Source organism: Anolis carolinensis, unplaced genomic scaffold (assembly GCF_035594765.1).
Source record: "Anolis carolinensis isolate JA03-04 unplaced genomic scaffold, rAnoCar3.1.pri scaffold_29, whole genome shotgun sequence".
Lineage (NCBI taxonomy): Eukaryota > Metazoa > Chordata > Lepidosauria > Squamata > Dactyloidae > Anolis > Anolis carolinensis.
Window position 1 is genome coordinate 32,405 of NW_026943838.1, and position 9,801 is coordinate 42,205.

The 9,801-nt window shown below is 45.2% G+C and overlaps 1 protein-coding gene and 1 long non-coding RNA gene across 4 annotated transcripts in view; one reads left to right on the top strand and one right to left on the bottom strand.

Moving 5' to 3' along the window:
- The window catches only part of LOC103281973 (zinc finger protein 239), a 264,351-nt gene that overhangs the window by 19,183 nt on the left and 235,367 nt on the right, over positions 1-9,801 (bottom strand). The window lies entirely within an intron of this gene.
- Positions 36-9,801, top strand: part of LOC100567955 (zinc finger protein 135-like) — a 39,287-nt gene continuing 29,521 nt past the window's right edge. The window contains exons 1-3 of the mRNA XM_062966752.1: positions 36-913; positions 2,618-4,345; positions 6,795-6,921. The gene's annotated coding sequence lies outside the window, so the exon portion shown is untranslated. The remainder of the gene's footprint in view (positions 914-2,617; positions 4,346-6,794; positions 6,922-9,801) is intronic.

Consider the following 9,801-nt stretch of genomic DNA (forward strand, 5'->3'; position numbering starts at 1 on the left):
GGTGAGTCTCGTTGCCAGGCCTCCTCCCGAGGGCCCAAGAGGAGCCAAGGCCCAAGGGAGGGAGGGAGGGAGGGAGGGGAGGCCGAGGAGGGCCCGGGCCTGGCCCACTCCCAGGCGGGCCTTCCTCTCTCGTTCTCTCCCTGGGAACACAGGCCACCACCGCTCTCTCTCTCTCTCTCTCTCTCTCTCTCTCTCTCTCTCAGCCAGGCCTGGGCAAGCTCCGGGCCTCCCTCCGGGGCGGGGTTTTGGACTCCAACTCCCAGAAGGCCTCCCCTCAGGCCCCGCAGGCCTCACCTTCACCTCCACCTCAAGACTGCGGGGAGAGAGAGAGAGAGAGAGAGAGAGAGAGAGAGAGAGAGAGCAAGGGACTGGGGAAGGGAGGTCAACAGACCAAGAGAAGGAAGGAAGGAAGGAAGGAAGGGCGCTCGGAAAGGGAGGGGCCCCCAGGGATCAGCTGGCATGGACATTCACAACAGAGGGACATGCAGACAAAGGGAGAACAACAACAACAACAACAACAACAATATTTGTATCCTGCCACCATCTCCCCCAGAGGGGACTCGGCGTGGCTCACAGAAAGATCCCATACAAAACAGGAACAATATACAAGACAGCAATCAACAAGAAGCCCTGCTTGACTCTCAAGCCAAAAGTGGGTGGTAGAAATCACATGGTACAAAAGCTGACTGGCACAACCTGGGGATCCCAACCAGGCCCTGGAAAGACAGGCGCTTGGCTCCTCTGCTGCTGAATTCACAGGCCCAGTGGGGAAGACATCTCACCACGTTCAAACAGTGGACGTGGCTCTTCATGAGACATGCCGCACCCTCACAGGATGTCTGCGCCCCACACCACTGGAGAAATGATACTGTTGAGTCCCTCTGGGGAGAGAGGGCAGTCTAGAAATGAAATGGTATTTAGTATTATTATTATTATTATGATTATGGCACCATCTGACATCTGTGGGGAAGTAGCAGCCTGTAATGAAAGGACCAAGGCAGTGACATCTCTGGCCCATCCCCTGTTTGGATATCAGCCAGCATGTCAATGCCTTAAATCAAGAAATAGTTTCCTAAGATCTACAAAGATACTCGCAGGAACACCTCAGCAACAACTTTATTTGTGTGTCCATCTCTCACTCCTTCCTTCCAGGCCTGAGATGGAGGGATGGAGAATGACCTCCCTTGTTTTGAATATTGAATATTATGCATCTGCTGTATAACAAGGGGTGTCTATATTTTTTAAAAGAACTATATCAATGTCTTCTGTATCATGAGGAAAAGGAAGGGGGTGGAGGGGGGAAGAGAAGCCTTGTCTTTGTTATAGCTTTCACATCGATCTCTTTAACCCAAGCCCTAGTATTATAGACAGTGTCTAAAGTTTTGGAAGATCCAAATGTCCTCTGTGACAGAAACGAATGCACTCTTGTCCTCAGGACTTTGCCTTCCCACGCTATCCACTCTCCTTCCCGCCTTGTTTTCCAGTTCTTTGTATGTATTTCATATCATAACGACTGCCATATAGATCTAAACTATCAATTCCATTAGTTAGTAAATTAGGATTGTGTGGGTAAGAATTCACTATGTTACATTGTTATCTTCTTTTATTTAAACACTACACAAATATGTATTAATATATATGTTGTCGCTCTAAAATACCTAATTAACAAGGCTCGCAACCTTTTGTGTTCTAATCAAAGAGTGCTGATAGGTCAATTATTCAAAGTCTCTTGAATAAAGAGTTCAGAAATAGTACAAAATGTAACTGTATACTATTAATAATATTTTAGTCAACAGATCCTGCTGTGGCCATCTTCCTTTGCTTTGTGAATTCAATGAATGGCTTCCATTCTTCTTGGAAGTTTCTGTGTATTTGTTTGTTGTACAGCTAAAGTTAGTTTGTCCTCTTTGGCCATTTCAAAACCTTTTGTCATCCAGTTTTCTGGTGTTGGCATGTCTTGTTGTTTCCATAGTTTTGCGTATTCAGTTCTTGCTTCTGTTGTCATATAAAGAAAGAGTCTTTCTTGATGTTTCCCAGTAGAAAAAGTTATGGTTTTAATGGGATTTTGTACTCTAGAATAGTTTCCATGTCTGTGTGGATTTTTATTCAGAATTCGTTAGAATTTGGGCAAGTCCCAACATATCATGTGTGTGTGTGTATTTGAGAGTTTTTCTGGAGTTATGTACCATCTATGTATCACTTTGTTGAAATTGTATTTAATTGTGTGACTCCTTGTAAATTTTAGTCATTTTTACCAGAGCTCTTCCCATTCTCGTGGACTTATTGCTCAGCCTAGACTTTTCACCCACTGAATCATAGGTTTTTTAATTTCTTCATCAATTGTAAAATCTTTCAGAGGAAATTGATGCAGCTTCCCAGCTGGCTTGTTTTTTGTCTGTAGCAGTTGGTTCTGCTTACAATATGAAACACATATATCAAACAACTACAATCACATTTCAAAATTCCATTTAAATTAAATTACATTCAAACCTTTATAAATATACATTTCAAGTCCAAACGCGGTCTGTCATTATACCTTGGATCATATAGTTGTCATTTCTGCTGCTACTATTGCTCAAAAGCCTGGTCCCACAACCTTTCTGCCTTTCTTTCACAGAGGAAATGTGATTTTTGGCTGAGAATTTCGGAGTAGAGCCTGTGGAGGGATTTCTTTCCCTTGAAAGAAAGAAGAGGGAGGAAAAACATCTTGGATACGGTTGGGTTCTTCACCAGAGTGGTTCCAACATGGAGAGACCCAACTCACGTGGGCCTGAAGCAGGACCTGGGGGCAGTGGGGAATCCTGGGAAAGAACCAGACATGAGTCCCTGAGTGTGGACCTTGACAGCTCGGACACACAGCGCCAGCGCTTCAGGCAGTCCTCCTACCAAGAGGGTGAAGGACCCAGAGGGGTTTGCAGTCGTCTCCACGATCTGTGCCGCCAGTGGCTGAAGCCAGAGCAGCACACCAAGGCCGAGGTGCTGGACCTGGTGACCCTGGAGCAGTTCCTGAGCATCCTGCCCCCAGAGATGGGGAGCTGGGTCCGAGAGTGTGGGGCAGAGACCTGTTCCCAGGCGGTGGCCCTGGCGGAAGGCTTCCTCCTGAGTCGGGCCGAGGACAAGGAGCAGGAAGGACAGGTGTGAGCATTCCCTCTGGGTTTCACTAACCTGGGGGCTGATGGACAGGTTAAACGTACACCCTGCCTTTCTTCCAAGATGGGACCGATGTGGGGGATAAGCAAGGCCCTGCTCCCTCGACCTCTCTCCCCACCTGCTCTGCCCCTCCATCTCTACCGTCAGCTTGGTTGATGCTCCGCTCAAGATAGAACATAGACAATGATGGGAGGGGGAGGGGGGCATTGGTTCCAAACTAGGTTCCCATCTCAGAGTTATTCTTTCCAAAAAGGTCTATAGGTCTGTGATGTTTTTGAACTTTTCCCAAACTCCTTCTGGAATGCTCTGTGCTCTTCCAGGCCCATAATAATAACTCCATGGAAGTCCCTGCACCAGAGGAATCTCCACCAGACACCACCCAGAGTCTCAGGCAGAAGGAGCTGAAGCGGGAAGGAGACGGGGCTGCCGCCTTGCAGGGTGAGAAGGAACTCTTCTGGGAGTTTTGGGGGTTTGTGCCAGTGGAAATCCCGCTTTGGGGGGATGATTGTACACCCACAGTTTGAGCTTCAGAAGGTGAAGGATCATTTGGCCTTGAGATGGGTATATATCTTAAACTCATGTCCTTTGTGTGATGTTTTATGGACTTAATATGTATTTTATAGAAAGACAGTTTTAATGTAGATCTTTTATAGTTATATATATATCTTTGTTGAATTTTGACAATGTTTGTGTTTTTAAAATTATGTTGTAACCTCCCTTGAACTGCAAGGAGAGGCGAGTAAGAAATAAAATTATTATTATTATTATCATTATTATTGTTATTGTTATATGTACACATTCAGTTGCTAGAGGTGTAACTTCAGTTTGATTTGCAGTTTTCTTTCTTGCAATAGGACTGAAAACGCAGCCTTCAGTGTCTTCCCAGGTGGGACCCTAAGCTGAGCCGAGCCCTGAAACTGAGCTGGAAGACAAACAGACCGCAAAGAATCACTTTAGTCAGTTGAACCACCAAGCCCAATACTAGTTTCATTCGAACATCCTCACAGCACTGCTTGCGAGATAAAGTCCTAAACCCTAACTCATCGGTTTCTTTATAGGACTGCAATGGTCACCTCTGAGGCCTGTTTCTGTGACCAGCTTTCCACCCCTTGCTCTCTCTCCAGGGTCTGGAATGATGCTGTGGCCGAATCCTCAGCCGTTTCTCCCCCTTTGCGATGGAGTGGGACTGAGTCAGGTAAGCAGAAGGATTCCTGGGAGAGGAGGACGGGGCCTGCCGGGGTGCCTTTGGTTCCAGGATTAATGGCCAAATATCTGTTGAAACAGACAAGATGGAATGCGTTTCCTTAGAAGTGAAATACGGAAGGTACAATTGCAAACCGTGCCAACAAGGAGGGAAAAAATGAAGAGAGAACTAAAGAAACCAGAATCGATGTTCAAAGAAATTTCAACGGAGCTATGATTGAAAAGGGACATGGAAATTGTTAGGGGACCTCTTTTTGGGGGGGGGGGGGGGGAATCACCAAGGAATGTAAACAACTAATCAGCATAAGTAGGGAAAAAGTCTAACTCAGAAAATGAGGTCAGATGAAAAAATGTGCCAAGAGTAGGGTCTGTGCCTGGAGAAAGTGGTGGAATGCTAACCGGGGATAGGCAAGAGTTAGAACGTGATATCCCAAAAGGAAATGGGTATTCTACCTGAGCAAGATGGAGCAACTGGGGAAATGCAACCCAAAATGGGTAAAGAAGTGGTCCAGGAATACTTGGCCACTCTCGATGAATCCCAGTCTCCAGGGCCAGGTGAACTACAGCCAAGGGTATTGAACTAACAGCAGTAATCCCAGAACCACTGTCAATCCTCTTTCTTCATTTTTGGGAACAGGAGAAGTCCCAGCAGGCTGGAGGAGGCAAAAGTTGTCTCTGTCTCCAAGAATGGACCAAAAAGAGGTCCCCTAACAATGACCATCCAGTTATCTTGACTTGTCCCATAAGCAGTTGGAGCAGCTGTTTAGACTCCCGAATGTTTATAAGGAGGAGATCGTTTGATGTGGATCGATAATAGTTATAGAGGGAGCGGATCTGTTTGTTTGCTATTATGCACTCTTTATCGAACCAATTTTTGGATCTGACCCTGGGTTGCCTCGGCATTCTTTGCCAATCGTATAGTTTTTAAAAGATAGGTTTTATAAGGGATTCAAACCCGGTGATGCCTCCTCGAAATCTGGGATTTCAATGATCATCGTTTCTATGGACAACACTTCCTAAGAGTTCAAGATATCCAGGCACACCCCTTTTGTCTTAACGTTCCGCTTCAGCCTGGTGTATTGTGGGTAGGCTTGTCCAGGTGGGGAAGTGCTGCTTCTCTCCAAAACCAGGGGAAGTGGGAGATAGATGATCACTAAGCAAGGAATTGTCTATAGCAAATGAATCAATGTCACTAGCTATGGAGGGAGAAGTCAGAAGATAGTCTATGACACTAGAGCCCCTTGGTGAGACCAATGTATATTCTCCAGAGTCAGGAAATTGAGTAAGTCCATTTAGCCAGGACAGGTTGAGCTGCGTGGCCATTTTGGTCAGGCACTTTCCGGCTTGGTTTCACGCTTGATCCTTAACGTGTCGAGCTTCTGGTGTCAGGAGAGAGTTGAAGGGATCTTCCTCCAGGCCCTCTTCTCTCAACACATTTACCAAACTAGATCCTACCCTTGCATTGAAGTCACCCGTTATCTTGACCTAAATAACAGGAAAAATGTTGGAGCAGTGCTGTAATCACTGAAGGGCAAGATGGGTTTCTCCAAAACAAGTCATGCCAGACTAATGTGTTTTTCAGTAGAGTTACACGCTTGGTAGATGAAAGAAATGCCGTGGATGTAGCACATCTTGCTTTCAGTAAGACCTCTGGAAAGGCCTCCCATGATTTTACAAACAACTAGTAAAAGGTGGGCTGCATAATACTCCTGTTAGGTGGATTTGTAATGGTTTGAGCGACAAAGGGTGGAGTGCCGCAGGGTTCTGTCCTGGGCCCAGTACTGCTCAACATGCGTATCAGGTTTTCAGATGACACAAGATTAGCAGGGATAGCTGACAGTCTAGAAGATAGGATCAGAATTCAAAATGGTCTGAACATGGTGGAGAGCTGGGCTAAAACTAACCCAATTAATGTCAACAAGAATATATGTAGAGTAGTACACTTAGGCAGGAGAAAAATGCCATGCACAGGAACAGGATGGGCGACACCTGGCTTGACAGGCATTCATATGATGGGATCTTGGGGTGTTAGAGGACTACAAGTTGAACATGAGCCAACAATGTGAGGCAGCAGCTGAAAAGACTATGGGATTTTGGGCTGCATCCCAAGGAATATCGTGTCTAGATTCAGGGAAGTCATGGCAACCTTCTTTCTGCTTTGGGGAGACCTCACCTGAAATACCACTGTGTCCAGTTCTGGGCATCACAATGAAGGCTGGAACATGCTCAGATTCCATTTCTTATTCTACGTATCAATTAAGAAATGGTTCTGACTGTGACCAACCCATCATCTCTACAAAGCTTACAACTGTGGCATGGAGGCCTTGGCCCTTTCCCTTTCAAACAACCAACAGGAATGTAAATCTGCTTTAAAGAATTTCTTGTTATTATTTTTCTTGATCGCTCTCACGTGAGAAGGGAATCTTTTCTTCTTCCGCCAGGGCCCAATCGCCTTTGAGGACGTGGCTGTGGATTTCTCCCTGGAGGAGTGGGTTCTCCTGCATCCGGACCAGAAAGCCTTGCACAAGCAGATCATGGAGGAGATGAATGGGATTGTGGACTCTCTTGGTAAGGCTCCCTCACTGATGGGGATTTCTGTTTCAAAAGGCAGTATTAGCCTAAATCGTCACAGTCACTGAGGGTCCACATGGCAGGGCTTATGTTAGAAATATGTGACATAAGAGTAACAACAACAACAACAATAATAATAATAATAATATAACATTAGTGCCAATTCAGACTCAAGTGGGAAGATTACCATAACGAGTCAAAGCATATTCCCCCTCTCTCAAATATATTATATATTACTGTATTTTATATTGTACATTATGTACACTATATATATGTAATAAATATTATATTATTAGCATAGCATGTTACTGGTAGGAGGGCTCCAGAGCATCTGTTGGTGATGTGGGGAGGGGTCTCCAACTGATGGCACAGTAGACAAGATGGAACTGTCTTCCTGGTTCCCCCTCTCTCCTAACGTTTTGCCCACATCTATGGCAGGCATCCTGAGAGGTGTGAGGTATACTGGAAACTAGGCTAGTGAGGTGTATAGATCTGTTTTTCCCATATACCTGACAACCTCTGAGGATGCCTGCCATAGATGCAGGCAAACATCAGGAGAGAATACTTCTGAAACATGGCCATACAGCCCAGAAAACATGGCCATACAGCCCAGTGTTTACAAAAAACACTAACTACATTTCTTAATAGTCAATGACTGGGTCTGAGCTACTCTCTGTTTCCATCTCTTCTCGGGTTTAAAAGGGAGGGAAAAGCTCCAAGCCCTACATCTCTCCTGAGACACAAGCAGAGAGAGGTCTCAATGCACACAGCACACACTGGGATATAAAAGTCAGAAATCTTGCACCATTCTACAAAACCAATCAGAATGAGAAAAAGAAATGAGAGAAAGAAAGAGAAAGAAGAGAACAAATAGATACATCCCAACTGTCAATCAGGAGACAAGGGGGAGGGATTCCCTCAGCCTCTTCTGAAACTAGCTCCCTGTTTCTCATTGGGGACTGCAGACTTGAGCAGCGTGGGGTTGAATCACAACAGATGGATCAGCAGCTCTTACCTCTGGTCCAGTCTTGTCCTTCCTCCCAAACTGGGATGGTGTGGAGGCAGTCTCTTCTCTCTCACGTGGGATGTTACGTGGATGCCACTCTATCTGGCCGAGTCCTACAGACATCCCTTTTTTGTTCCCTTTTGTGCCTTCATCATTGTTCTCCACCTTTTCTTTACTGTCACGGTTTTGCACGTTCACAGCTTTGTCAGGCAAATCTATCCCTTTGGAACTCATATTTACAGCCAACTTCCATAAAGTGTAAGAGTCCCATTTGGCAGTTGATGGGAGAAGTGTATCTGTATCATCCGGCGCAGTCTGTCTCCCACCGGGATCCACGGCTGTTTCTCTCGGCAGCAACATACAGTGGGTCTCTCTGTGCACCAGACACCTGCCAGGAGGGCCACTGATCTGTGCATGTGCTTTCTTCTGCGTGAGTATGGCGACGAAGAGAAAGAAGGTCGTTGGATCCATGGAGCAGAAACCTGGACAAAGGAGAGACAAGGCAGAAGGTAGCCAACAACTATGGTGTCGAACGGGTAGCAGTAGGAGAATGGAAATGGAATCGATTGCAGATAGAAAAATGGTGTTCTCCAAAGTTACCGATGGTGTGCTGAAAGAGAGGAAAACAATGAAAAATGTGACTATGAAAAAGTTATTGAAGCTTTGTATGTTTGGTTTACGCAGCTGAGAGACAAAGGTGTGTGTATTTCAGGGCCTATTTTACAGCAAAAGGTATAGCGTTTTCGAAAAGAATTTAATGAAGGGGAATCAGATTTTACAGCAAGCATTGGCTCGACAGGTGGAAGAAACGTTATGGAATCCATTAGTTAAGTGTTTGTGGTGAGAAGCTGTCATCAAATTTTCAAGAAATAGAGGCATTCAAAAAAGAAATTCAAGGGGAAAAAAATTCAAGACTTTGTTGAAACTGAAAGCCTAACAGGTGATCAGATGTTTAATTGTGACGAGACCGGCCTCAATTGCAAAATTTTACCGAGCAGAGTCTTGCAGCCAGAACTGAAGCAGCAGCCCCTGGCTAAAAGCACAGCAAAGAAAGGCTGACAATGTTAGCATGCAGCAGTGCTACAGCAAACCACAAAATGGACCTCGCAATGATTGGGAAGCCCAAAAATCCAAGAGCCTTTAAAACAGTTTCAAAAATTGCTCTTCCTGTAAAAAACTACAATCAAAAAAGTTTGTTGATGACCAGTGAAATGTTCAAAAACTATTATTATTATTATTATTATTATTATTGTTATTATTATTATTATTACACGTTATTTATATTCCGCTCTATCTCCCCAAGGGGACTGAGGGCAGATCACCAATACACATACACGGCAAACATTCAATGCTGTTTGGAGACAGGACAGAACAGAATAAGACAAACAGAAGGAGGTGCGTAGTCTTGAAGTCCAGGTTTTTGGTGCCTTGGAGGCTGATGTTGGGCTCAGATTCAGTCACAGGGGTGCTGTTGCTTCATTCTCTATGAGGGAGAGCTATCAGAACTTCCTCCTTCCAACTTCCTCTTCGTCACCACATTTCTGGTCTTGATGTTTATGATGTCGCAAAATACCTCCCCCGCAATTTATGGTACCTAATTTCTCTACTTACAGCTCATAGACTGTTTTCGAACTGCTTAGGTAAACAGTGAGCTGGGCTTGAGGTCGAGCGCTCACCCCCAACCGGGCTTCGAACTGGCCACCTTTCGGTTGGTGGATCTTAGTACTGCTGGTGATTTACCAGTTGTGCTACAGCCCAGCCCTAAGGAATTTGTTCCTTCCATGGATAAATTTTTAAAAGAAAATGACCTGCCCAGGAAAGCGGTTTTGTTGCTAGACAATGCCCCGACGCACCCTGATGCAGAGGAGCTT